The 24,345-nt window shown below is 38.3% G+C and overlaps 1 protein-coding gene across 2 annotated transcripts in view; it reads left to right on the top strand.

Annotated features, from left to right (window-relative positions):
* GPM6A (glycoprotein M6A) overlaps positions 1–24,345 on the top strand; it is a 262,782-nt gene that overhangs the window by 16,499 nt on the left and 221,938 nt on the right. The window contains exon 1 of one of the 2 annotated variants that reach the window (XM_057697892.1): positions 24,149–24,203. The exons of the other annotated variant lie outside the window; for it this stretch is intronic. The gene's annotated coding sequence lies outside the window, so the exon portion shown is untranslated. Of the gene's footprint in view, positions 1–24,148; positions 24,204–24,345 lie in introns of those variants that run through there. 2 annotated transcript variants of the gene reach the window in all.

Raw genomic sequence — 24,345 nt, 5'->3', positions numbered from 1 at the left:
AAGAAGTTCATTGAACTTGCTACAGTGACCGCAAATAACTCAGGTTTTGTTTTCAACAAAGACTCAGGACATTTTGCACTCGACAGTGTTATCTGGAGAGGAGCTATAGTTATTTTATTTTTCTAGGAAAAGGTAGCTTTGCGGAGTAATTAATATTTTGGTATTACATTCTACTACGATATCAAATACGAATAGAAAATAATTTTTTTCTTGTTTTTACAAGGCATAAATATTTGTAATTTCTCCTAAATAAAAACTCTTTTGGAGGCATAGAATTACAAAGTTTAGACTTCTCCCAGATGGGTTAATGGTGGAAAAAAAGGTTAAATTATTTTACTTTTTAAATCAACTTGAATAGATTTTTACATTCTCCAATTCATTAATTTCTAAGTGAATCTGAGCAAATCAGCCTTCCCTAGCAAATTCATGGCACTTCCTTTGCATTTTCTGATTTAGAAAAGTCTGTTTTCAGTTCTAGAGTCGCTGCTTTAGAAAGGTGATCCAAACTCCCTAAGCTTCAGTTATTGTCTTTTATTTGTTATTTGTAGGCACAGTACTACCTGGAGTTGTTGAGAAGAATAAATGATGGAATATATTAAAATAGTGTAACAACATGTCAGACTGAGAGATGATACTCGATGCATAGAAACACACATGAGCGTGTGTGTGTGCAAGTGTGCACAGCTATAAAAATAAGTTTGTCTTACCAAAGTCTTTAGTCTTAATTTTTTTTGTCTATCATACAGGAAACTTAAATCAGTGCTTATTTTTCAAAACCAATGCACAGGGTAGTCATGTTTTCTTTTTTTTTTAGTCATATGTTTTCTTAGGAATAAACTGATTAGCTATGGCTTTTATGGATAGAAGATATTATTAGGAATAAGCTGGAATTAAGAGCAAGACACTGCTCAAAAGATGTCTTAAAGATGGGATGGTCTTAAAAATCAGAGCTTATAAAGTCTATCCGTACAATCCATTCATCAAGCAAATTTTAAACTTGTTATTTGCTAGACAGCATACTTAGTGCTAGATATTGCCAGTAGAAAGATGAATAAAAATGTGATACTTGACATAGTGGTAAAACAGTTGGAATTATAAGGTGTAACAGACACAGCAGTAGAACTTTGTATGGTATGAATGGACAGAAGAGAGTAGTTAAAATTTCTTCCAAAATGTCAATAATGAATTCCTGGAGACAGTCGAGGGCTGAGCTATAAGCCTTGAAGGTGGTTTTCCTGACCACGTGCATCAGGGTAGAGGCATTCTAGCCAGAGGTGTGGTGTGAATAAAGCATGGGAGAGACAAAAGCATGAGTCATTCAGTGAATTTTAAGCAGACCAGCTGACTGGAGAGTAGAGATGTGGACGGTATGCCTTGACCAAGGGAACTGAAAAGGTAAACAAGAGGCAGATGAGGGGGTCTTGGTCGACATCCTGTTGGCATGTAGTGTGGGAAGCATGAGGAGCCACTGCTGGGTATTCAGTAGGTGGATAAGATACTTAGGTTTTTATTTTATTAAGATTATTCTAGCAGCATTGGGGATGAAAAAATATGATAAGTGGAGATTAGAAAAAACAAGAAAGGAAAAGATAATTTCTCAGAATAATAGTAAAAATATCAAATAAAAGACTAAAAGTGTCCTAAAAATAATTGTGTCTGAGTAACATGGATTGGAATAGAAGGATAGTTTAAAGATCTGAAATTTAATTTTTAATGTTTAAAGGGGAAAAGTCATATGATTGTCTCATCAGTAGATAATTTATGGTAAAACTGTAAGCAAATTAGGAACAGAATAGAACATTAATAAACAGATCTAGGCTATCCTACAGAAACCTACACGTATCATTATATTTAATGGTGAAACACTAAACGCATTCCCAATACAGTCAATAACAAGGATGCTTACTCTCACTGTTACTGTCCAGCACTGTCTTAGATGTCCTAACCAGTGCAATCGGAAAAGAAAAATAAATTAAAGAGGAACGATTGGAAAGGTAAATATGTCGTTACTCGGATTGATGCACTCACCCTAGAGTAGATCGAGGAGATACTACAAACAATTAGAAATAATAAGAGATACCAGCAAGGACACTTGGCATAAGGTCACCATATATAATCAAGGGTATTACTTAATGTCGATAATACCAAAACAAGGTTAATTAGAAATCAAATTAACAGTGGCAAGTATCCCAGAAGAATCCTATAAATAAACATACCCCCCAATATATGGGATTGTAATGGCAAAAAGAAATATGAATACTTGACAAGATATATCTGGTTAGTAACTGTGAAGTGTTATTATCAGAAATATTCCAGTTCCCTTTCAAATTAATTTATGATGCAATTCCAGTAACACTCCCAAATAATTTTTCATGGAATTGACAAACTGATTCTAAAATTCTTCTTGGAAAAGTGAGGTTCTACAAATTGTTCACACAATTCTAAAAAAGAAAGAGGTGGAGATTAGACTTTCCAAATATTTAGATTATTCAGCAAATGGTGTTGAACAAGTGATTTGCATACAGGAAATGAATAAACTATTTTAATGCCTCACTCGTTACTTAATACCTCATTCCATACATGAAAATAAATTCTGTAAGACTCAAAAAGAGGGACCTAATAGTGATATAATTGTGAAAAACCATCTTAAAATTATAAAGTTCATGAAGTTGAAGCAAAGGAATGAATGTAACAAAACAGAATCAGACTCATAGATACAGAGAAACTAGTGGTTACCAGTGGGGCGAGGAAGCCAGGGAGGGGCAAGACGGGTAGGGGAGCCAGAGGTACAAACTGTGTATAAAATAAATAAGCTACGAGGATATGTGGTGCAGCACAGGGAATATTTTATAGTAACCTTGAACGGAATGTAATCTGTAAAAGTCTTAAATCACTATGTTTTATACCTAAAACTAATATCATATTGTAAATAAACTGTACTTCAATAAAATTTAAAAAAAAAGAAATAGATTCGAGGTCATGTATAATGTTTATAAACTTATACCTCATGAAACTGTAGTTTTTACATTATTGTGGCAGACGTTTCTTGGTGGAGACTACATTTCTCTTCAAACACTTGGTTCTTACCATACGAATATTTATTTTATTTAAGGAAAGGCTCATATTTGCCTGAAATTGAAGGACAGATTTTTTGGTAGCAATTGTAGAATATCTATTGGGTGTTATTTTCTATAAGGGTACCAGATTTGCAGTATGTGTAATTTTTGCCTTAAATTGATAGTTTTAGGCTTTACATGAGCCGTGGTGAAATAGATAAAGCACTGTACTGAGACACCACCTTCAACTATAATTCGGTGTAGATTTAGCTGTATGGTCAGCAGTGGTTCTCATCCTTTAGTGTGCTTCAGAATTACTGGAGAGCTTTTAAAAACTAGCGATATTTGGCCCACTCATAGAAATACAGTTTCAATTAATTCAGATTCTAGCTCAGACACTGATATTTTAAAGAGCTCAGTACTTGAATTCAATATGCAACCAACATCGAGAGCACCTGAATTGAACACTAGGGTCTTTTATTTCTGTATTATTCATTTATGCTGGATAGACTAATTGCTGTAAAACAAACAAACAAACACAAAAACTGCATCTCAGTGGCTTGCACAATAAAGATTTCTCTCTTCCTAAGTCACAGCCCAGTGTGTGTGTGGGGAGGGAGTGTGTGGGCTAGTGGGGAGGGGTGGGAGGGGCCCACCCCTTTATTCTAGTGATTCTGTCATCCCAAAAAAGCCTCTGAATTTTTCACATGGTAAATGAGGGAAGAGAGAACAAGGAAGCTCAATGGGAGGTTTTCTGTTCAGCCCTGAATTGGTAGATACACTTCTACCTTAGCTAGATTCAGTCTTGAGGTCACCACTTAAGTTTAAGGAAGTCTGGAATTCTAGTCTCATTCTGTGCCCTGGAGGAAAGGAAACTGGGTTTGGTGAACACGGGGCAACCTCTACCTAAAACAGATTGTCATGAAAACAAGCACGGAGATATTCTCAAAGGCAGTAGGTAATCATAGCTCATCAGAAACTGCTTTAGTCCTTAAACTTTGGTTTAGTATCTTGAAAAAATAACATGGAAATATGTATTTTTACATGGTCACAGGGTCTGGATTAAAAACTTTTGAAGCTGACAGCCACGCGGGGAGGAGCACACCGTCAGTATGTGGAGGATGACATAGTTGGCACTTGAAGTGTTTAGGAGTTCAGAAAGGTTGAAAAGAAATCAGTCATGTTTTCCCACCCTTTGATTATCAAAGATCACCTCTTAAGTAGGACCAGAAATCCTTACTTCTTTTTTGGTGTTAATGTCAGTGCATCCCTGAAGATACTCAGTTTGGTTTCACACACTTTACTTTCCAATCCCTTGTTGACAGTCTCGCTGTAACGCCGCTCACATGGGAAAGAGAGATTTACTGAGATTGTCTGTAGCTTTTTGTATGAGTACTGTGTTGCATAAACATACGTTTTGAATCACAAGGCTTTTTCTCTGGGGCTTCTATTTAAAATAAGGTTAGTTTATTGTTGTTTTCAGATATTGGGAAGAACATAGTATATTTACATTCACCAGTTTCTTCCAACAGATATGTAGAGTTAAGGCAAATTAAACCTCACATTCCAAGATATTATTAAAGAGCAGTAAGACTTTTATTCTCCTTTCTTCTGAACTCAAGACATTGAAATAAGTTGCTCATTTTAATAATATTTGACAGCATGCTGAAGAAAGAATGCTAAATAAGATATTGCAAACACTTGGTTTTACCTGGATATTTTTAACTACTGTAGAAATAGTAAAGATATGAAAATTGTTCTTCAACTCATGATAGAAATTTACATTATTTACATCAAAAATCATTCTGATTATTTTATAGTCATATCATATTCTAAAGTCTAACTTTGATGAATTCTTCTGTCTCAGATATGGTTAATTTTGGTCACTAATTCAAGCTTTTCTAAAATGTGTTTCTTTGATTTGTCTGTTAGTCATTTACCCAAAGAATAAAATATTATTTTAGTATTTAAAACTGATTTCACCAAGTACATTCGCGTATTAGTCTATTAGTTTGCAAAATATTTAGATGATTTTTAAAGAACCGGATAGTCTCCAGTGGCTTAAGTATGTAAATGTACCTACACATCTCATATCCAACCATAGTAGGAAATGCAGGATTTCATATTTGTTTTATTTTTCTAGATTTATTCAGTTCTGCTTTTGTTGTGTTTTAAATCTAGGCACTGTACTTGCTGGCTCTGCAGTTTGTGTAACTTGTTGCAATTCTCTGAGCTGCGGCTTCTCCATGCGGCCGCCCTTCCTTCCTTGCAGGGTCACCGTGTGATTAGAAGCAGTGAGTTCCACGTGAACGCCTGGTCCTGGACCCACAGCGGGATTCAGTCCGTGGCACTTACTGCCAGATTACCCTTCACCTACACCTGTCACACTGTCAAGCCCCTGCGGCAGGTGGCCCTCCTTGTTGTAAACCTTCACTTAGTTGGTATGCGTGGTGCATGCAACTGGTTCTCAACCACAATGTCCAGCTATAGTGTTTGGTTTATTTCCTTGCCTACAGTGACCAAAAGGACAGTTTTAACATAAGAAACTAGTTTGAGAGACAACATATTTTATTTTTATTTTTATTTATTTTTTTATTGGAATATAATTGCTTTACACGCTTGTACCAGTTTTTGAGGTACACCAAGGTCACTCTTCTGTATTTATAGACATATCCCCGTATCCCCTCCCTCCCTTGACTCCCCCCCACCCTCCCCGTCCCAGTCCTCCAAGGCATCATCTGTCATCGAGCTGAGCTCCCTTTGCTATACAGCAACTTCCCACTGACTATCTATTTTACAGTTGGTAGTATATATATGTCTATGCTACTCTCTCACTTTGTCCCAGGCTCCCCTTCACCCCCCCCAAACCTCGAGATCGCCAGTCCATTCTCTGCATCTGTGTGAAAGACAACATATTTTAAACCACAGACAGTGAGTTAAAAACTGAAGTAAAAAAACCCCAAACTGGTGAAAAACATCAGTGTAAAGTATCTTAAGATGATTTATTAAAATTGGGTAAGACAAGTCTGAATTAGAAGAAAATCTAATTCCTAGCATATATGAGGGGCAACTTCAGAGCAACTGTTACCATGGTTTTGGAAAGAAACATCTTCTATTTCTACCTCAGTGAATGAATCAGAATCATTTTAAATTACCCCAACACCTTCTATATAGGAATTAATTTAGTATGATTTTAGTATAGTTTGTTTTCCAGATAGATAACTAACAAAGTACTAAGACTCTGTGATTCTAATTATATTACTTTATCTTTGATTAATAAATATTTTGCTTTGTTTTTTTTTGTTTTTTTAAAGCTCTTTATTGCAATATAATTGCTTTACACTGTTGTGCCAATTTTTGCTGTACACCAAAGTGAATCAGCTGTATTTATACGTATATTCCCATATCCCCTCCCAATAAATATTTTTGTTGAATAAAAGTAAACAGTTACTGATGATCGAATAATAAACTGCATAAAAATTATTGTTTTTATTTACAGTATGAGTTTATATATTTCTAAAGAGTTAGCTAGGAACTGATGAGAACTGATATTCTAGAGGCATTAACGCAATGCCGAGGAGTTTGGGTGTGTTGCTGTTGTTTGTCTGTTCATTTACTCACTAAATAAATATTGACTGAAGGCCCACTGTGTACCTGCTGCGTGGCCGGCACTCTGTTAGGTGCTGGAAATGTAAGGATGATAGTGGTATATATAGTAGTGGTTAGTGATACCACAAATATTCATGAACTAACAGGGGAGAAGCACAAGTAGATGATTGCCACTCAGGCATTGGCATTTGACAGGTTCCAGTAAAAAAAAACCCTTATTACTCACCCAAGTTTGGATTGAAGACAAATGCTCTAGCAGATGGAGCTCAAAATGTTAGTTCTTTTACAACTGATAGCAATCTTGGAGAACAGGATTTTAGCTGGTCTCTCCAAGGGGGCTTTTTGGTATGTCAGCTGTGAGTTGGACAGACTTAGACGCAAGCATCATGGACCAGTGGCCACCTCTCAGAACCTGCGCCTCTACTAATGTGCAGCGTGGAGGGGCAGAGAATTATAGACACGTATGAAGGCTACAGGTGGAGACGTGGGAGATGATGGACGTTAGGGAACTCACTGTAGTTCAGATGGGCGTGTAAAGATAGCGAGTGAGGAGCCGTGTCTGGAGGAAGAGGTAGGGTCCACATGGCACAGGCCCTACAGTCATGTCGGGCGGTTTTGATTTTATCATAAGAGCAGCATGGAGCCATTGAGGGTTTTAAACAGATGGTTGACACGGTCACTATCTTTTCAGTGTCATCTAGGAAGCAGTGTGCGTGGTGGATCTGAAACAGACAAAACAGAAAAAGGATCTACTCAACGGGCTCTTGTCGCACTAGAAGGCAGAGGCCATACAGTGTGAACAGGAGCCACGAGAGTTTGAGCTGAGAGGTTGGAAGACATTTGCCGTCTCATCTCTCTAGCTTCTGTAGTCATTGCACTGCTCTTTAGCGTCTCCACCAAGAGGGAGGGCAGAGCAGCTGAATCAGACCTTCCTGATGTTCTTCAGAACCACCGTTCTGAGAAATGAGTAGTCGTTTTTTTAACTGCAATTAATAATCACAGTGTGGTTTGGGATTAACTGAAAATTTCGTCTATTCATCCTGTCCCAAGATCTCATTAGCAGGTATGATGGAGTCGGAAAAGATGTCAGTTATTTACTTGACCCTTTTCATTGCCTCATTTTTCCTGTGATAGTCTGTAAGCTTTCTGCATATTTTTATTTCGATCACATCAAAGGAGTTGCAGCTTCAGTAAGATGAGCCCTGAAAACAACAGGAACACAAGCAGCAAAGCCATGTTCTAAAGTTCCGTGAAGTTCATTTTCAGATTTGATGAAAACTGAAATCTTCCTTGGATCATGCAATTTTTTTAAGAATAAACTTTTCCCCTTTGGGTAAACTTTGTTGAAGTTGGATGGCTTTTGGTTTGAAAACCTAGAGTGGATGCTGTCTGCCTAAAAGTTCAATAGTCCCAGTGTTATCTAATCCTTGACCTAACTTTAGAAGCTTCTGTATCTACAAAGTTGAGCTCTTAATTTTGCCATGTCATTTCTTTAACCGTCTGCTTCTGTGTTTCACCATCTTTTTGAGACGGGTATTCACTGTTAGGCTGTAACTAAATGTTATTCACATTTTGTCTTCACTGACATGGCATTTTATTGGTATCGTTAATAGTCAGAGATGATAGTCGTGTGACCGTCCATTCATTCCGCTGTCACTCGGTGGGTACTCCTGTTATGCCTGGCGCTGTTTACTGCCCTGTGCACCCAAAGATAGTCGTGTATAACGAGGATAGCTATAACTGCTCATGATAAATATTCACACAGGTACGTGCTGCCACAGCATAGAGGAGGGAATGACTCATTTTCCCTTCATTATCTAGGAAGGAAACTTTGGATAAGAGTTTGAAGAATGGAAAGGAGTGTGTCAAACCACAAAAAAAGTGAGAATAAGCCAAGTAGAGGTATTAGCATATGTTAAAAAAAAAAAAAAAAAGCCCAGAAACAAAGATAATGGAAGTGTCTTGTATTTTTATTTTCCACTGTGTTATCAAGGAAGAGTCTCTCTAAATTTTAGATTATAGAGTATATGTATATGTAGATCCTGGAGCTGTGAGAGCTGTAAATTATCTTTGGAGATCCTAGCCCCAAACCACTAATTTTATAGCATGGAACTTGAGGCCCAGAAAAGCCAAGAGACTTGCCCGAGGCGATACGGCTGATCAAAGGCAGAGCAAGATCTTTCCACTGTCAACCAGCTGCTCTAACCACACGGTCTGACATCTCCAGTGAAGGCAGGGAAAGTCTCTTTGCTATTATCTTTGATATCTTATTTTCTGTCTTGTGCTTGTGAATTCTTAGGAAAGGCTCTGAAGCTTTAAGCTCAGCTCTTCTGAGAGCAGGGATATTATCAGGGTTGACGTGAGCCACAGTTTTGTTTGAGATGTTTGAGAGTGTCCTCGGTCAGCACTGTTCACGCTATCACAATCTTGCCACTGAAGATAAATTTTGAGTGGAGGCTTCTATCTGGAGCATCCAGAGAAGTGTTTATAGTCAGCTGAAGATGGTTCTAGTCTCAGCTCAAGATAAAAGCTCTTTGGAAGAGTGATGATCTGTTCTTTTTTTTTTTTCTAGTGTGGACAAAAATATGTTATGAAGGAAAGAAAATTACAGTGTTGAGAGAGGTTTTGAGCCTGAGATTCGAGTCCCCATAGACTTCTAATAAATAGAGGAGAGCCGTGTAGAAACATTTACACTCATCTTTCAGGTGAGCAGAGGGAATAGCAGAGGCATCTGTTCCCCCCCCAAGAGATTTACATTTTCACAGCTACCAGTTCAACAGTTGTAGGGCACCGGATTGTATGGAGTATCTGCAGTGCAGCTGGCATATTTCTTAGAATATTTAGGCATATACCAATTCTGCTTTTTTAAATCATAGATGGTTTTAGAGAGATATGATTTTCATTTGCTTTTATCTGTCCAGGCAGCATGGATTACAAATTTATCTTCAGTGAATGCCATGTCATTTTTAAAAAGATATCAACTAACAGTTTTCAATAACAAAGATTTCAAAGAAAATTTAAAAGGATTATTGGTAAAGTAAAACCATTTGCAAGTGAAAATGTTCATATTTTAAAATTTCATGTTCAGGAAATTTTTGTTGTTTCTCTCAGTCTTGCTAGAAATAAATATTAGCATGAATTTAACAGTCATCAAAGATTTTGCACTGTAATGCAAATAAAATGATTTATGAGCAAAATATCTATATGTTTTGTTGTTAATGGTAGTAAGAGACACTGGAATATTCTATTGTTTGTGAATGTATTTCCAGCACAAGAAAATTTAAAACAAAATTTCTAGAGCTTAGTAGCTGCATCTGATACAAATCTAAAAATATTTTGGTTTTTAAAATAAATTTTAGAGCTCAGCTAGGGCTCTCTGAATGAACTGATGGAGAGTAAAGTATATGCAGAGAATCAAAATGTGAAGGGAAGGGAGAATGAATAGTAGCTGCATGGGGGAACTAGGTCAGTTACAATGCACATGACTCTCTTCTGACTGGAAATATTTTTCAAGTAGGCAACAATGTACTCAGCGCCCCCACGCCCCCCAGCAGTGTGGCCAGCTTGTCATGCCAAGGAAATAACTCTTTCCACCACCCAAAGTCCACAGAACCCATAACTGACTTCCCCAAGATGTAATTATCTCTATTTGTTTCTCTTTCTGAAACCCCAAAGCCACATATTATGTAAATTGTAGCCATACTGTAGTGAAGATTTCAACACCATCACTATCCTACTTTCGTTTTTCTGCAAAAATACATTAAGTGCAGGGGGCGAAGGGGAAGCTGGGACGAAGTGAGAGAGTAGCATAGACATAGATACACTACCAACTGTAAAACAGATAGCTAGTGGGAAGTTGCTGTATAACAAAGGGAGATCAGCTCGATGATGGGTGATGCCTTACAGGGCCAGGACAGGGAGAGCGGGAGGGAGTCGCGGGAGGGAGGGGATATGAGGATATTTGTATAAATACAGCTGATTCACTTTGGTGTACCTCAAAAGCTAGTACAGGAGTGTAAAGCAATTATATTCCAATAAAGAGCTTAAAAAAATACATTAAGTACTCTATTTAAAAAACCTTACTTTAAAAAGGGAAAGAGAGCATGAATCAGAGGCTTCTGGACCTTATTTTTCCTGTACCATCTCTTTTAAAAATTACCTTGCCCATATTCTGCTCTGTTTTGTTTGGTCCTCTTGTTAGTTCCATCCTGTTCTGCTTTCTACCTTAAGATGGGAAAATACACTACCCTGTGGAAAATAGATAGCTTGTGGGAACCTGCTATACAGCACAGAGAGCTCAACTTGGTGCTCTGTGATGACCTAGATGGGTGGGATTGGGTGGGGGGAGGGAGGTCAAGAGGGAGGGGATATATGTATACATACAGCTGATTCACTTTGTTGTACTGCAGAAACTAACACAACACTATAAAGCAATTATACTCCATTTAAAAAAACTTAACAACAAAAAAAAAAAACATGGGAATAGATCAACAGTAGAATTGGGCAGAAGTATAAAGGGGAGAGGAGATGGATTTGGCGAGAAGAGCTTTGGGATGTCTTTATGAGTGTGTTTGGTCCTCATTTTTATATGGAAGAGATGAATTTTTAAAAATATATTTACACGTTATTTAGGCATATGAGCATCTACGCTGTTTCCTTGTTTGAGGCCAGCCCTGAAAATAAATGTGACTCAGAGAACAGGCTTACCTAGGTTTGGATGAGTAGTAACCTAAAGGCATGTACAAGCTCCTTTAATGATCCCATGTTTTCATAGCAGATAAAGGCAAAGCATACTTCAGTGCTGCCCTGAAGGGCAGAGTTCACAGGAGTTGGTAGCAGGGGTGGGCCAGTTTTGATCCGAGTTGCTAAGATATTAGGGCTGTAGAAGATCTAAACATGTTCTGTGTTATAAAACTGGGCTGAAGATAAATGCCTGAAGGTGATGGATGCTGCAGAGAAGCAGGCTTTTTCTAGCAAGTGGACTCTTGCTGGGGTCTGTATCCTTGACTTTCCTAACTAAGGCTGTATTGTATTTGCCACTTTTGCTGAATTCCCCAGGAGTGCTCCGTGCCGGTCAATGGCAGGACGAGACTTCAGGCGCTGGCTGACTCCTTTGTCCTGCAGTCCGTGCTCTTCCATTGGGAAGCAGTGCGCTGTGGGTATCAGGTGATGCTGACACTGGGAAGCACAGCGGACCTACCATTCGAAAGATGCGTTCGTTCTTCCGACAGTTTACTCATTTGAATAAAGGGGTGACAAAGGACACAGAATCTTGTTTTTCTTACAGTTGCTATTCCTGCCTTTTAATGTGACCTTTTATTTAAAAACAAGGGAGTTTGTTGTGGCTTTGAAGATAAGGCTCCCTTGGATTCCTTTCTCCCTGTTCCTTTTTCACTTGTGATGGTATTAAGCTCCACAACCCTGCATTTAACCCTTTAAATCTAATTTGAATAAGGAAAGAAATAAGCTTAGAATGAATTTGGTTTTTTCTTTCAAAGAGGGAAAGAACCATGTCCAACTCCTTTTGTATGTATTCCTAATAGCTCCCTCTTTAATAAACATTTCTCAGTGGATACATGTGTGAAAACACACACATACACACACACGCCCACACAAACACATATAAACCAACCAAGAATTATATTGTAGACTCTGTTATTATTTACTAGTATTTTTTCTTCATTTTCCTTGATTTCTTTATTTTTTTCTTTTCCATTAAGACTCTTATTATTGTAGCTCTGAAAACTGCCAAGCTTTTGGCAGCCAGGTGGCCCATGTGTTCCCTGCAACTAGACTGTGACCTTCAACCTTCAGTTTCCTTCTCTGTTATAAAGCACAAGTCTGGTGTGTTTTTGTAAGAGCCCCAAAAGCAGATTTCCGGTGAAAACAAACTTCATTATTGAGAAGTGGCAAAGTGCATGGGCAAAAGAGTTTTATTTCCAGAGAATTTGCCAAATGTTTTTTGGTAGGAAAAGTTTTTTTTGATGAAAAAGAAAAAACAAAAAATGAAAGGAGAAAGGAAGGACACGGGAATATTTCAGCATGATTTTGTTTTAAAGAACAATAATATCTGAAAGCTATAGCTGAATTAGCCTTGAAAGTAAAAGTAATGTAATTGCTTTATTTTTCATACTTAATGATTACTCATCTTCAAAATATCATTGTGTGCTGTTCTGTGGCATTTATTGAACAAATTAATAAGTGTATTTTTTAGAGCAGTTTTAGGATTACATAAAAATTGGGCAGAAACTACAGAATTCATACTTAGCTCCTTCCTCCTCTGACACAATTTCTGGTTTTATTAACATTTTGCATTCGTGTGATATATTTGTTACAATTGATGAGCCAATACTGATGCATTTCTTATCAACTAAAGTCCAGAGTTTACATTCGAGTTCATTCTTTGTGTTGTACATTCTGTGGGTTTTGTCAAATGTATAAAGACGTGTATCTACCATTATAGTATCACACAGAATAGTTTTAGACAGTAAAAGTCCCCTGTGCTCCATGAATACATCTCTCCCTCCGTCACCCCAGATCCCAGGCTACCACTGATCTTTTTACTGTCTCCACACTCATGCCTGTTCCAGAATGTCATATAATTGAAATCATTCAGTATGTAGTCTTTTCACATGGACTTATTTAACCTAGTAATGTGCATTTAAGAGAACAGTTCCAAAAAAAAAAAAAAAGAGAGAACAGTTCCTCCTTGTCTTTTCGTGACTTGATAACTTGTTGCTTTTTAGTGCTGCATAATATTCCATTGTATCGGTATACTACAGTTTGTTTATCTATTCACCTTTAGAAGGACATCTTGATTGCTTCCAATTTTTGCAGCTTTGAGTGAAGCTGCCATGAACATTTGTGCGTAGGTTTTTGTGTGGGCATAAGTTTTCAGTTCCTTTAGGTAATTACCAAGGAGCATGATTGCTGGATCATATGGTAAGAAAAGAGTCATCTCTCAGTGTCCATGGGGGATTGGTTCTAGGATCCTCTTGCATATACCCAAATCCTAGGGTGCTCAAGTTCTTTATATGAAATGATGTAGTATTTGTGTATAACCCACACACATCTTCCCATATACCCTAAATCATCTCTAGATTATTTCTAATACCTAATACAATTTAAATGCTATGTAAATAGTTGTCTGTGAGCTGCAAATTCAAGTTTTCCTCTTTGAAACTCTCTGGATTGTTTTTCTCAAATATTTTTGATCCAAGGTAGGCTGAATTCACAGATGCAGAACCCATGGATACAGAGGCCAACTGTGTATTCCAGAAGAAACTGGGAAATTGTCCTCCAGAGTGTCCGTACCATTTTGCATTTCCACCAGCAATGAAGGTTTCCCTGGAAATCCCTTCTTACATAAGGTCTGAGACTTGTAGCTCTTTCAGTTTTGTTCCCCTGCTGTTATCCAGAAGTCCTTTAATGTGGAGGTAAGGTGGGGGGAAGAGAACATCCCCAGTCCTCTGATTAGGTCTTTGTCTTTTGTGAGCCTGTGCCCTTGGGCTGTGCCTCTCTGTTTCCAACATTACCCCTTAAGTGAGACTGAAACTCTGGAGTGGGTTGGAATCCGGGGTTTATTTCCCTTCTTCTAGATCAGTTTAGCTTTGGTAAAGTATTTCCCTGGAGGGCAGGTCTTGTTAAGAAAAACAGAATGCTCTAGATGTATTTCAGAAGGGCTATGTCCCACCCCTTCCGTTGGTGGGTTGGAATGAAAACACCAAGGAATTTTTCTCTGACCTTCTCTGCAAGAACCTAGTAAGTCTCTGGCAGGTGAAATAAACAAAAGTGCAGGGGCCTCCCTAAGACTGGCCCCCTGGAGTTTTCAGCTCTCAAGCATGTCCACACTGAGCTTCCAGCAAGCCATCAATTACATATGGTTCAGGTTTTCTTACCCCAGCACTGGTTCCAGCAGGGCTCTCTGCTTCTGTAAGCCATGGTTGTCTGTATCTGCCTATCTGTCTCTCCAATTTGGAGGACACAAGTTTGTCCTGGGACTTCAGTGAATCTGATAAAAATTGTTCATCTTCAGTTTTTTGAGCTCTTAGAACAGCTCTTGTTAGAACAGCGTTGATGATTTTTGAGCTCCTTACATGCCAGAACAGAAATAGAAGTCCATTCCATGGTATTTTGCTTTGCGTCACATGAACATGCTTACTTAAAAATAATCTGATGGTGATTTTTGCAAGCATTTTGAAAATTTATGTTTTTCAAATGCATGGTATTTCTAATAAAGGGGTTTGTGTGAATATCATGCGAAGTAACCAAATGATAGTGTCACATTCCATCAGCTCGAAATGTGTTTTTTAGTGTCAGCCATATTTAAAGAATGTTTGGGTTAATAAAGCTTCAGAAATTAGCGTACTGGCTTGCCTAGGCTTTGGAATGCAGAAGCCAGTAATAATATTGCTTATAAGGTTTACATTCTTGTACATTAGACAGTATGTATGTGTCAAACTACATTACAAATCGTCCTCATCTCACGATGGGTTACATCCTGACAAACCCATCAGAAGTTGAAAGTATCCTAAGTTGAAAATGCATTCGATATGCCCACCCAGTGGAACATCATACATAGCTTAGGCTTGCCTACCTTCAACGTACTCTGAACACCCACAGTAGTGTACAGTTGGGCAAAATCATCTAACGCAAAGCCTGTTTTATAATCAAGTGTTGAACATGTTATGTAATTGATTGAATGCTGTACTGAAAGCGAGGAGCAGAGCAGTTGTCTGGGTCCCGCACAGTCGTGCGTGTGTCCCTTGTTGATTCTTGTGATCTCAGGGCTCACCGGGAGCTGAGGCTGCTGCCCTGCCCGGCATCACAAGAGAGGATCAGACCACATATCTCTCGCGCGAGAAAAGACCCAAATTCAAAATTCGACGTATAGTTTCTGCTGAATGTGTGTCACGTTCACACCATTGTAAAGTCAAAACATCGTTAAGTTGAGCCATCGTAGGACAGGGACTGTCCGCATTTACTTTCATCCGTAATTCTCAATAGAAAAGTAGCTAATCTTGCAATTAACTCTCATTTTTCCAAAATGCAGACAACCTCGTAGTTAAGGTAACATGCATTTTGTACATTCTCATGTCGCGGTGTTTTGGGGTTGGTCATGACACCACAGACGTTTAGGATGTGAAGGGATCTTTAAGCTCATGTAGTTTTTCTCGTAGTGTACCGATCGGATGTATAAAAGTTAAGTTTCTCGTCTAGGGTCAAAAAGCTTGGATGTGGCATGACATATTATGGACTTTTTAATGTGATGTTTTAGGCTTTGTCCCAAGACAGTTTTAGATCACCTGGTTTTTATTTACTTGATTAGGGGACTGGGGTAGAGTAGAATTTGTAGTGAACACCCTGCAACCCTGAAAGATTTGAAAGTAGTATCTGACTCATCACCAAATGGCTAAATTCTATGCCTAGAATTCCATTCTGCTTTTAAAATGCTTATATTTTATTGGAACGTGTTGTGGCCAACCTGTGTGATCTAATAGGAGCTTATTTAAGATAATTAACCAGGGTGGTTTTGAATTCCAAAGTAGACTATTTGCCAGTGATTTTGTGGTATTCAGTAGGGATACTACTTAACCTGTTGGCACCACAGTTTTCTCCTCTCTAAAATTGGATAATAGTTTCTATCTCAGTGTTATTTTAATAATTAAACAAACTGAATGTATACGTTGCTTAGAACAATGTCTGGAGGTAGTTTCCTAATTAATGTTAGTTATAATTAAAGAGGACAGTGAGTCTGAGTCTCAGGATTTGCATTTTTGGGCCTCTTCCATTTAAAATTCTTTTTTAAAACCATCCCGGGTGGATGATTGGCTATTTCTATGTTCTCTCTGAAATAGTTCCTTTCATTCACTTATGTGGTGAGGCAGGAGTATATCTTGAGTTTTGATAATTGATTCTGCTCTCACACAGGGCAGCCTGTAGTGACTGAATGAGCCCAACTCCCAAACCACCAGTTCTGCTAACATTCTTTTTTTTTTTTGATAAATTTATTTATTGATTGATTGGCTGCGTTGGGTCTTCAATGCTGCACACAGGCTTTCTCTAGTTGCGGAGAGTGAGGGCTACTCTTCGCTGCGGTGCGCAGCCTCCTTACTGCTGTGGCCTCTCTTGTTGCAGAGCACGGGCTCTAGGCACGTGGGCTTCAGTACTTGTGACACACGGGCTCAATAGCTGTGGCTCATGGGCTCTAGAGCGCAGGCTCAATAGTTGTGGCCCACGGGCTTAGTTGCTCTGCAGCGTGTGGGATCTTCCTGGAGCAGGGATGGAACCCGTGTCCCCTGCATTGGCAGGTGGATTCTTAACCACTGTGCCAGCTAGGAAGTCCTCTGGTAACGTTCTGATGTTCATCTTTTCTGTTATCATCTTTTTAGAGACTGTTAAGTAAACCGGCGTAATTACAGCAGCCACTGAATTGTGTGCTTGCGATGCGTGTGTGTGCACGTGTGCACGTGCATGTGTGTCGAGGACCATTTCTGGGGGCATGAGAGGCTGTGACGTGGCAGTTGTGCAAAGGTGATGAGCCATACATCCAATCATGACGTGCGAGGCTGGCTGTGCTGTGAGCTCTCATCATGTACAGACCGTTATGCCGTGTGTGATGAAGATGGGGACATTGCTGTTTATGAAATGTGAATATAGAGTTCCCCGGGACTTCCAGTCCCCACCTGTCCAGATGTTTTGAAGGTAGTTAATTCTCTATTTGTTTTTATGTTTCATTTCAGCAGAGTGTCTCTGTTTTCCGTCCCTATTTCTTGAATTGATTTTGTGGAATGATTTAGTTGTTCTGCCACCCTACACTGCAGCTGTCCGGGTCTGTGGACAGTTGATTAAGTGGAAGCCTTTTTTGGACTTGGAGTTCCAAGCAAATTTCAGACACCACTGACACTCTTCATTCACTGACCTCACGTGCAGCCTTGTGATATTAGTCCTCAATCTGAAGACAAGAAATCCTGGTCATTACAGATGAGGAGGCAAAGGGATCAAAGTAGCTTTTTGTCCACAGTGAAGGCCGTAGTGATGGATCCGTCGGAGGGCCGGCTGTGACTGTAGGGTGAAACCAGAGAGGGTTCCTTTCATGGAAACCATGCCTCCTTTCGGGAACCCTAGTGCTCTGGCAAAGCAGACAACACAGGTCTAAGGCAGATAACACCACAGTCCATTTTAGATACGATCTAGACTCAGGCCTTTAATGGACTGCTAATATATACTCAGTGACCAGAGGCACAGTTCTCCAGAGATCTCCAGAGATCTGTGGAAACTTGTCTTTCTGGTGAGGAAAAAAAAAGAGAAAGCAAGAAAAAGACCAATATCTCTGTTTAGAATACAGTTTCAGCCATTGTTTTACACTTTGCCCTATCACTTAGCAAATGAATTTGGAAACAGGGTTTGCAAGCTGCTTTATAGTTCTCAACAGCAGTGGCTTTGAAAGTGTATTTCAAATACAACTGCAGTTCCTACACCGGAAACCCAGTACTACAAAGTAGAACAGTACACTTGCCTCTGAATAAACAATGGTTTCCTAAACCCTGCAGCATTCATTTCTTTAAGTGGCCATCATTTGAAAAGTACTTTGAAGGTAAATTCAAGTATTTTGTTTGGCCCAAATAACTTTTTACAGGAAATTAAAAAAATACACAATGATCAAGCATTCAGAGTCAGTAGTGACAGGCCAGGATCACAAGTTGCATTGCTGTTCTCAAAAATTAGGTTGTGTGTGTATTTCATTTCTGCTGCGTGCAGATCAACACAGGGCAAATAAATTGCTTTGGGTTTGCAGATAATCAACACACAGATGTAACCCACTGCTTTATATTTTACGAATCTGTAAAATTTATATAACACCACGTGACAATTTTATTTCTGATTTTGTTCTCCTGCGTTTTTAAAGGGGATGCTATTTGATGTTGATTTTAGTTTTCACGTGGCCTTAGGGAAAAGGCACTCTGACACACAGAATTTGCCTTGGATTAGTTAGAGTTACTAAGCATGGGGTGCCTCCTGTATTTCTGGTCACCCCAAGACTCAAATCCAAAAGGGATTCTGTACTTTTATTCAAGCATTCTTCAGTATTTTGTTCAAAATGTTTTTCTGCTTGAGATCGCACAGTAGAAACTCTATAGAGATTTCTCTTCCCCTTGGTGATTTTTATTCCACTTTGTGATTTTCATAACACTATTTTTTTGTACAAATAATCACAGAAGAGACCTGCTAAACAGCTCTCTGCTTTGATCTGGAACTTCCCGCAGTGTTTGCCTCATAGCTTACTGTTGTCCTAAAGGCCTTTGAACTTCTTGTACATCCCGTGCACAACACAAAGATACACACACATTTTCCGTGAGTTTTGAAGCCCGCAGAACTCTGTAAGATATCTCCATCTGCCTTACCTCTTTCTACCACTGGACAATTCCTGTGGGTCCTTATGTACGTAGTTAGCCTAAAACGGAACTCTGACCATCAGGCCTGATCCAAAGTAAATGATTACAGAGTAGCTTTGACACCCCAAGTACCAGCATCACCCCGGCTTCCCTCGAATCCCTGTCCTAATTTGGTTTGGTTTTCTTGTACAGCCTTCTCGTTCCTTCTCCACCACACAATTTTCAGCTGTAAAAATTCTTTCATTTGGGGTTTCAACCAGGCTCTAAGTCATTTCTGGGCAGGGAATTAAGTATTTCTCCTGAACACTTTAAGCATCTTGTAGAATGTCAGGTACATAGGTATAAAGTTGGGGCCGATTGGCAGACATGTTCAATTAAAATGAAAATAAATGAATGAAGTTCCCTGAGGGCAGGTGCCCTGTCGTGCGTCTTTGATATCTACCTTCGCACTTAGCTTACTGTGAAGCCCAGAATTTTTGCTCAGTTCGTGGTGTAGGTGAAGGTATGGGGTAGAGAAGAACTAATGGAAACAGACAGAGAGATTGGAGGCTGTAGTGATGGGTAGAGTGCATCTATTCAGTGTGTCACATCTTCATTTTTGAGCCTCCTTTAAAGTCTGATGGTTCCATTCAATCATTTGTCAACATTTTACATATAAGAATAGTAAATTGTAGTTTGTGGAGAGGAGAATCCCTTTTCTGGGAGCTTTTTGGAATGGGTGGCTTTCATTGTAGCAGAAACCGGAAATTTAAAAAAAAAAAACCTTTCTAAATATTCATAGGAAAGAAAAAATACCATACAAATACCGTGTTGTTTTTAATTCAATATTATTCCAGCCATTGGTAGATATTTCGAATTTGAGAGCTCAACTTTCTGACATGATATATTTCCAGTTCTTTGGAAATTACGATAGTTGAATTTATGGTTGGTAATTTTTGCTGTAATGATAGGATTCTTACTGGTAATCATTTAAGATGGGGGGAAAAGGCATTTAAAACTATTGTGTGCCATTTAAAGTAGTATTTTTTCTTAGAATTAAAGTGAGGACTTTGTCCCCTCATCTCCCCATTCCAACCCCCATCTCTGCACCCCTCCCCAACACACACACACACTTAATCGCAGAAAAAAATAGTTTGGCAGGCACTGTAGTAGATTGTCCTAGGTTTTTCTGAGAGTAAAATTGTATCTAAAAGCTTTCCAGAAGCTATTTTTTCATTCTTGAAACACATTTTAATGACCAGAATTTGTTTTGCAATTTCTTTCCATGAAATTTGTGGTTGAACCTCGAATATTTGCATTTTGTTGAAAGTTGGGGATGATCCTCAAGTGTAATAGTCCTATTTTCATACTTCAAAATTACCTCCTAGTTATATAAGAAATATTGTTAAATGCTTGAAATTTTTTGTCTCAGAAATCAGTGGCACTCATAATTATATTTAATTTATAAAGTCATTAAAATGATGTGAATAAAAATTGAATAAATATAAACATTTATTAAGTCTCACTAGGGCTCTGTTAGACCCACAGGTAATATAATTTTATTTATTCTTTTCTAATGACATAATTAGGTGTCTGAATTTGGATGGGCAATAGATCTCTTAGAATATCACAATACTGTGGAAAGCAAATATCTTAACTTTGTCAAAGTGTATTGAATTTTTTCCTCTCCGATATTCATTATAAACTGAATTACTTTTCCTAATAGTGAACTGAGTGTACTTTTACTTTTCCTAATAGTGAACTGAGTGTACTTTTACGATTTTTACGGGTTCTGACTTTTTCTTCTCTACAAAATCGTTTGTCATTCGGTGGTGCTTGTATATGATCTGATTACTAATAACTTTATCTCCTTTCACTCATGGATTTTAAAAATTCACCAGAAATATGATATGTGAGCTCACAAAATCACAAGAACTTTTTCTATTTGATTTCATGGAATATCATCTAAAAAACTCAATGCAGAAAATCAGATAATTTTTAAATAAGCTGTTTGCAAAACCACCTAACCAAGGAATGTACTAAATGTGCAGAAGGAACAGATATGGTGAAGCCTACCAAGTTCAACGTTATCTTCTTCCTGCACTTGTAATCAAACTGGTGAAGGACTCTGGAAGGATTGCCAGAGCAGACGCCCTTGTTTCTTTGCTGGTTCCAAGGACTCTTTACTGAGGTCAGCTCTTGATAAGGAGAAACAGGGAGTACTAGGTACGACTCAATCTAATAGCACTTGATTATTTAGCTTCTTAGATTAAACAAATAAAAATCCAGCTTCACCTTTTTTTTTTTTAAACATAAAATGTGTCAAACAGAGATAAGATAATTTTAGGATCAGATATGAAGTGTATATTACTTGAATTTAAAAAATCTCCCCCTTGTTAAAAAAAGTAATTCATTTTTCATGGTGAGCAAATTGAAATTATAGAAAAGCACTAAAAAATATCAATATCACCTGTAATCACATCACTCATTGATAGGTACTTTTAATTTTCTGGATATTTCTTTTGAAAATATTTTACGATGTCTGGGGTTATAGGAAACTTTGGGTTAGTTCTTCATTTTAGGAGCTGCTTCTTGATTCCTTAGTTGCGTGGAAGAAGTTTAACTGAGGGAGGAAAGGTAGCTGATTTCCTTTCCCCACCCCTACCCCCACATACCCACATACCACCAAATGCAGCCTTCTTGCTCCAATAGGAATGTATCTGGTCTTTCTCAGGAAATTATCACTTGTTTTCAAGAATCTTTAGTTAATTTCAATAACTGCCCTTGACTTACTTTAATAACAATTGGTGGGTGGTAACTATTATTATTATTAGTTATAGTATCCGTATTTTTATTTTACTTGATGGGGTAGAGGCCTATAGTGTAACTTTGTGGCAAATAATTCAAGGTTGCTGCAAAAGAAAGGGGTAGAGTCACAATTATAATTGTCCTTTCTTCTAGTTAGTTGTATCTGCTTTCCTCTGTGGTTAACCCATGTGATTTAGTTCTACAGTTGAGTTATAAAAATGCTTTATATAACATTTAGTGGAATAATTAGAATTTCCTAGTTTAATTTTCTAAAATCAAACAGTATAAAGAAGGTGGAACAAGATGGGGTGTATTAGTCAGTTTGGGCTGCCGTAGCAAAGTATCACAAACTGGGTGGCTTAAAGAACAGACATTTATTTCTTGCACTTCTGCAGATTGGAGGTCCAAGGGCAGGGTGCCAACATGGTTGGTTTCTTGATGAGGGTCCTTCCTGTGATTCACAGACGGCCATCTTCTCCTTGTAGTCTCACCCGGCAAAGAGAATCAAATATCTCTCTCATGCCTCTTTTTTTTTTCCTTTAAGAACTTTTATTGAGATACAATTGACATACGATAAACTGCATATATTTAAAGTGTACAATTTGATATTTTCTTTCTTATTAGTAATGTATATATGGCAATCCCAATCTCCCAATTCATCCCGCCCCCCTCCCCCCAGCTTTCCCCACTTGGTGTCCATGTGTTTGTTCTGTACATCTGTGTCTCCATTTCTGCCTTGCAAACCAGCTGATTTGTACCATTTTTCTATATTCCGCATATATGTGTTAATATACGATATTTGTTTTTCTCTTTCTGACTCACTTCACTCTGTATGACAGTGTCTAGGTGCATGCATGTCATGCCTCTTTTTTTAAGGGCATGAACCCATTCATGAGGGATCCAGCCTTAGGATCTAATCACTTTCCAAAGACCCCACCTTTCAACTCCATGACATGGGGGCTTAAGATTGCAACAGGAACTTTGGGGCAGACACAAACGTTCAGTCCATGACATGGGGCTTCCATGATATTGGAGAAAGGATTATACAGTTCTGTTCTTTTTTTTTTTTCCCTAGGCTATTTTTTTTATTATTTATTTATTTATTTAAAATTTCTGTTGTTTTTATTTATTTATTTATTTATTTTAGGCACACGGGCTTAGTTGCTCCGTGGCATGTGGGATCTTCCTGGAGCAGGGATCGAACCCATGTCCTCTGCATTGGCAGGCGGATTCTTAACCACTGCGCCACCTAGGAAGCCCTGTTCTTCTTGATAGGGCTTATTAAGCTCCAAGAAATATCCTTAGGCAGCCAATTACTACCCTGGAAATGAAATGTGGTTGGAGAGAGAGCAGGTACCCTGTTGCTAGGGGCTGTGGGGGCACACACCACTGCAAAGAAACAGAGGGGGAACTGCATTCGTTCACTCATTTTATTCATGTGTTAATTCATTTCTGCATTTGGTAATTATTTACGTGTCTACTGTGTTTCCAGGTATCTTGCTTAAAATCTAGAATATGATGTGAAAACTGAGACTATAAAAGTTTTCTGTTTTCCTAAAAAAGTGGTGTAGCGGCAGTATAATGGACTTCAAAATAAAAAATTCAGATCTCAGTTCTAATATTGATTATGTAATTAAAATCCTGGGTGTCTTTGGTTAAATCATTTGCATTTTTAAATTTTAGCGGGGTGGCCATAAAACCTGCTCTCTTAGCCATTCATTTGGAGAAGCAAGTAAGATAATGAATGTGAAAGCCTTTGCAAAATATATATTATAGCACAAATGCTAAGTGTTATAAAGGCTCATTTGAAAATACATATGAGATTTGTGAGGTGCTTGTATTGTCTTTAATCTTGGAGGCATCATTATTTTTTGAGTTCTTCAGATTTAGGAAGCAAATGAAGATAATATTTTAAAATGACTTTCTTCAGTAGACGTTTTCCCTCTAGTGGTTGCTGTGGAAATTACATGAGGAGTTTCTGATGGTACAAATGGAAAAGAAAACAAACTAAAAAGAGTTGAAAAAAAATGCTCTGAATTATTGAAAAGATGATAGCTATTTTTAAAATCTCTCCAGTTGGATTTTTTAAATTATATGACATTCAGTTTTCAAAAATGAGGGAGGAACTTCTTTGATCCTTTTCTGGTACCTAGTTGATTTGAACGGAGATGATGGTTAAGACATCTTTGGTTTGGAGGAAGCAATAAAGAAGGCTGCCCTCTCCACCTCATCAACTGCAGAAAGCACTTTCAGCTACAGGTTCTGATGTGATTTTGTCTGCCTTCCTGATCTGCTTCCAGGACAGCAGTGATCTCCAATCTGGGCTTCCTCGCAGGAAGCTGAACAGAAGTTCTGGGTGAGTAAGCATATTTGGTCTTTCTAACCGGCACTTTTTAAGAAATGATTCCAAAAGGAAGAAAAAAAGTTTTAAGTTGTTGGGAAGATGGATACATTTAAACAATCCAACCCCTAACATGGCCTGCCAGGCCCCGCCACCT

This window comes from Hippopotamus amphibius, chromosome 10 (genome assembly GCF_030028045.1).
Source record: "Hippopotamus amphibius kiboko isolate mHipAmp2 chromosome 10, mHipAmp2.hap2, whole genome shotgun sequence".
Lineage (NCBI taxonomy): Eukaryota > Metazoa > Chordata > Mammalia > Artiodactyla > Hippopotamidae > Hippopotamus > Hippopotamus amphibius.
The sequence above is the reverse complement of the archived record's forward strand: the minus strand, read 5'-3'. Positions and strand labels throughout refer to the sequence as shown.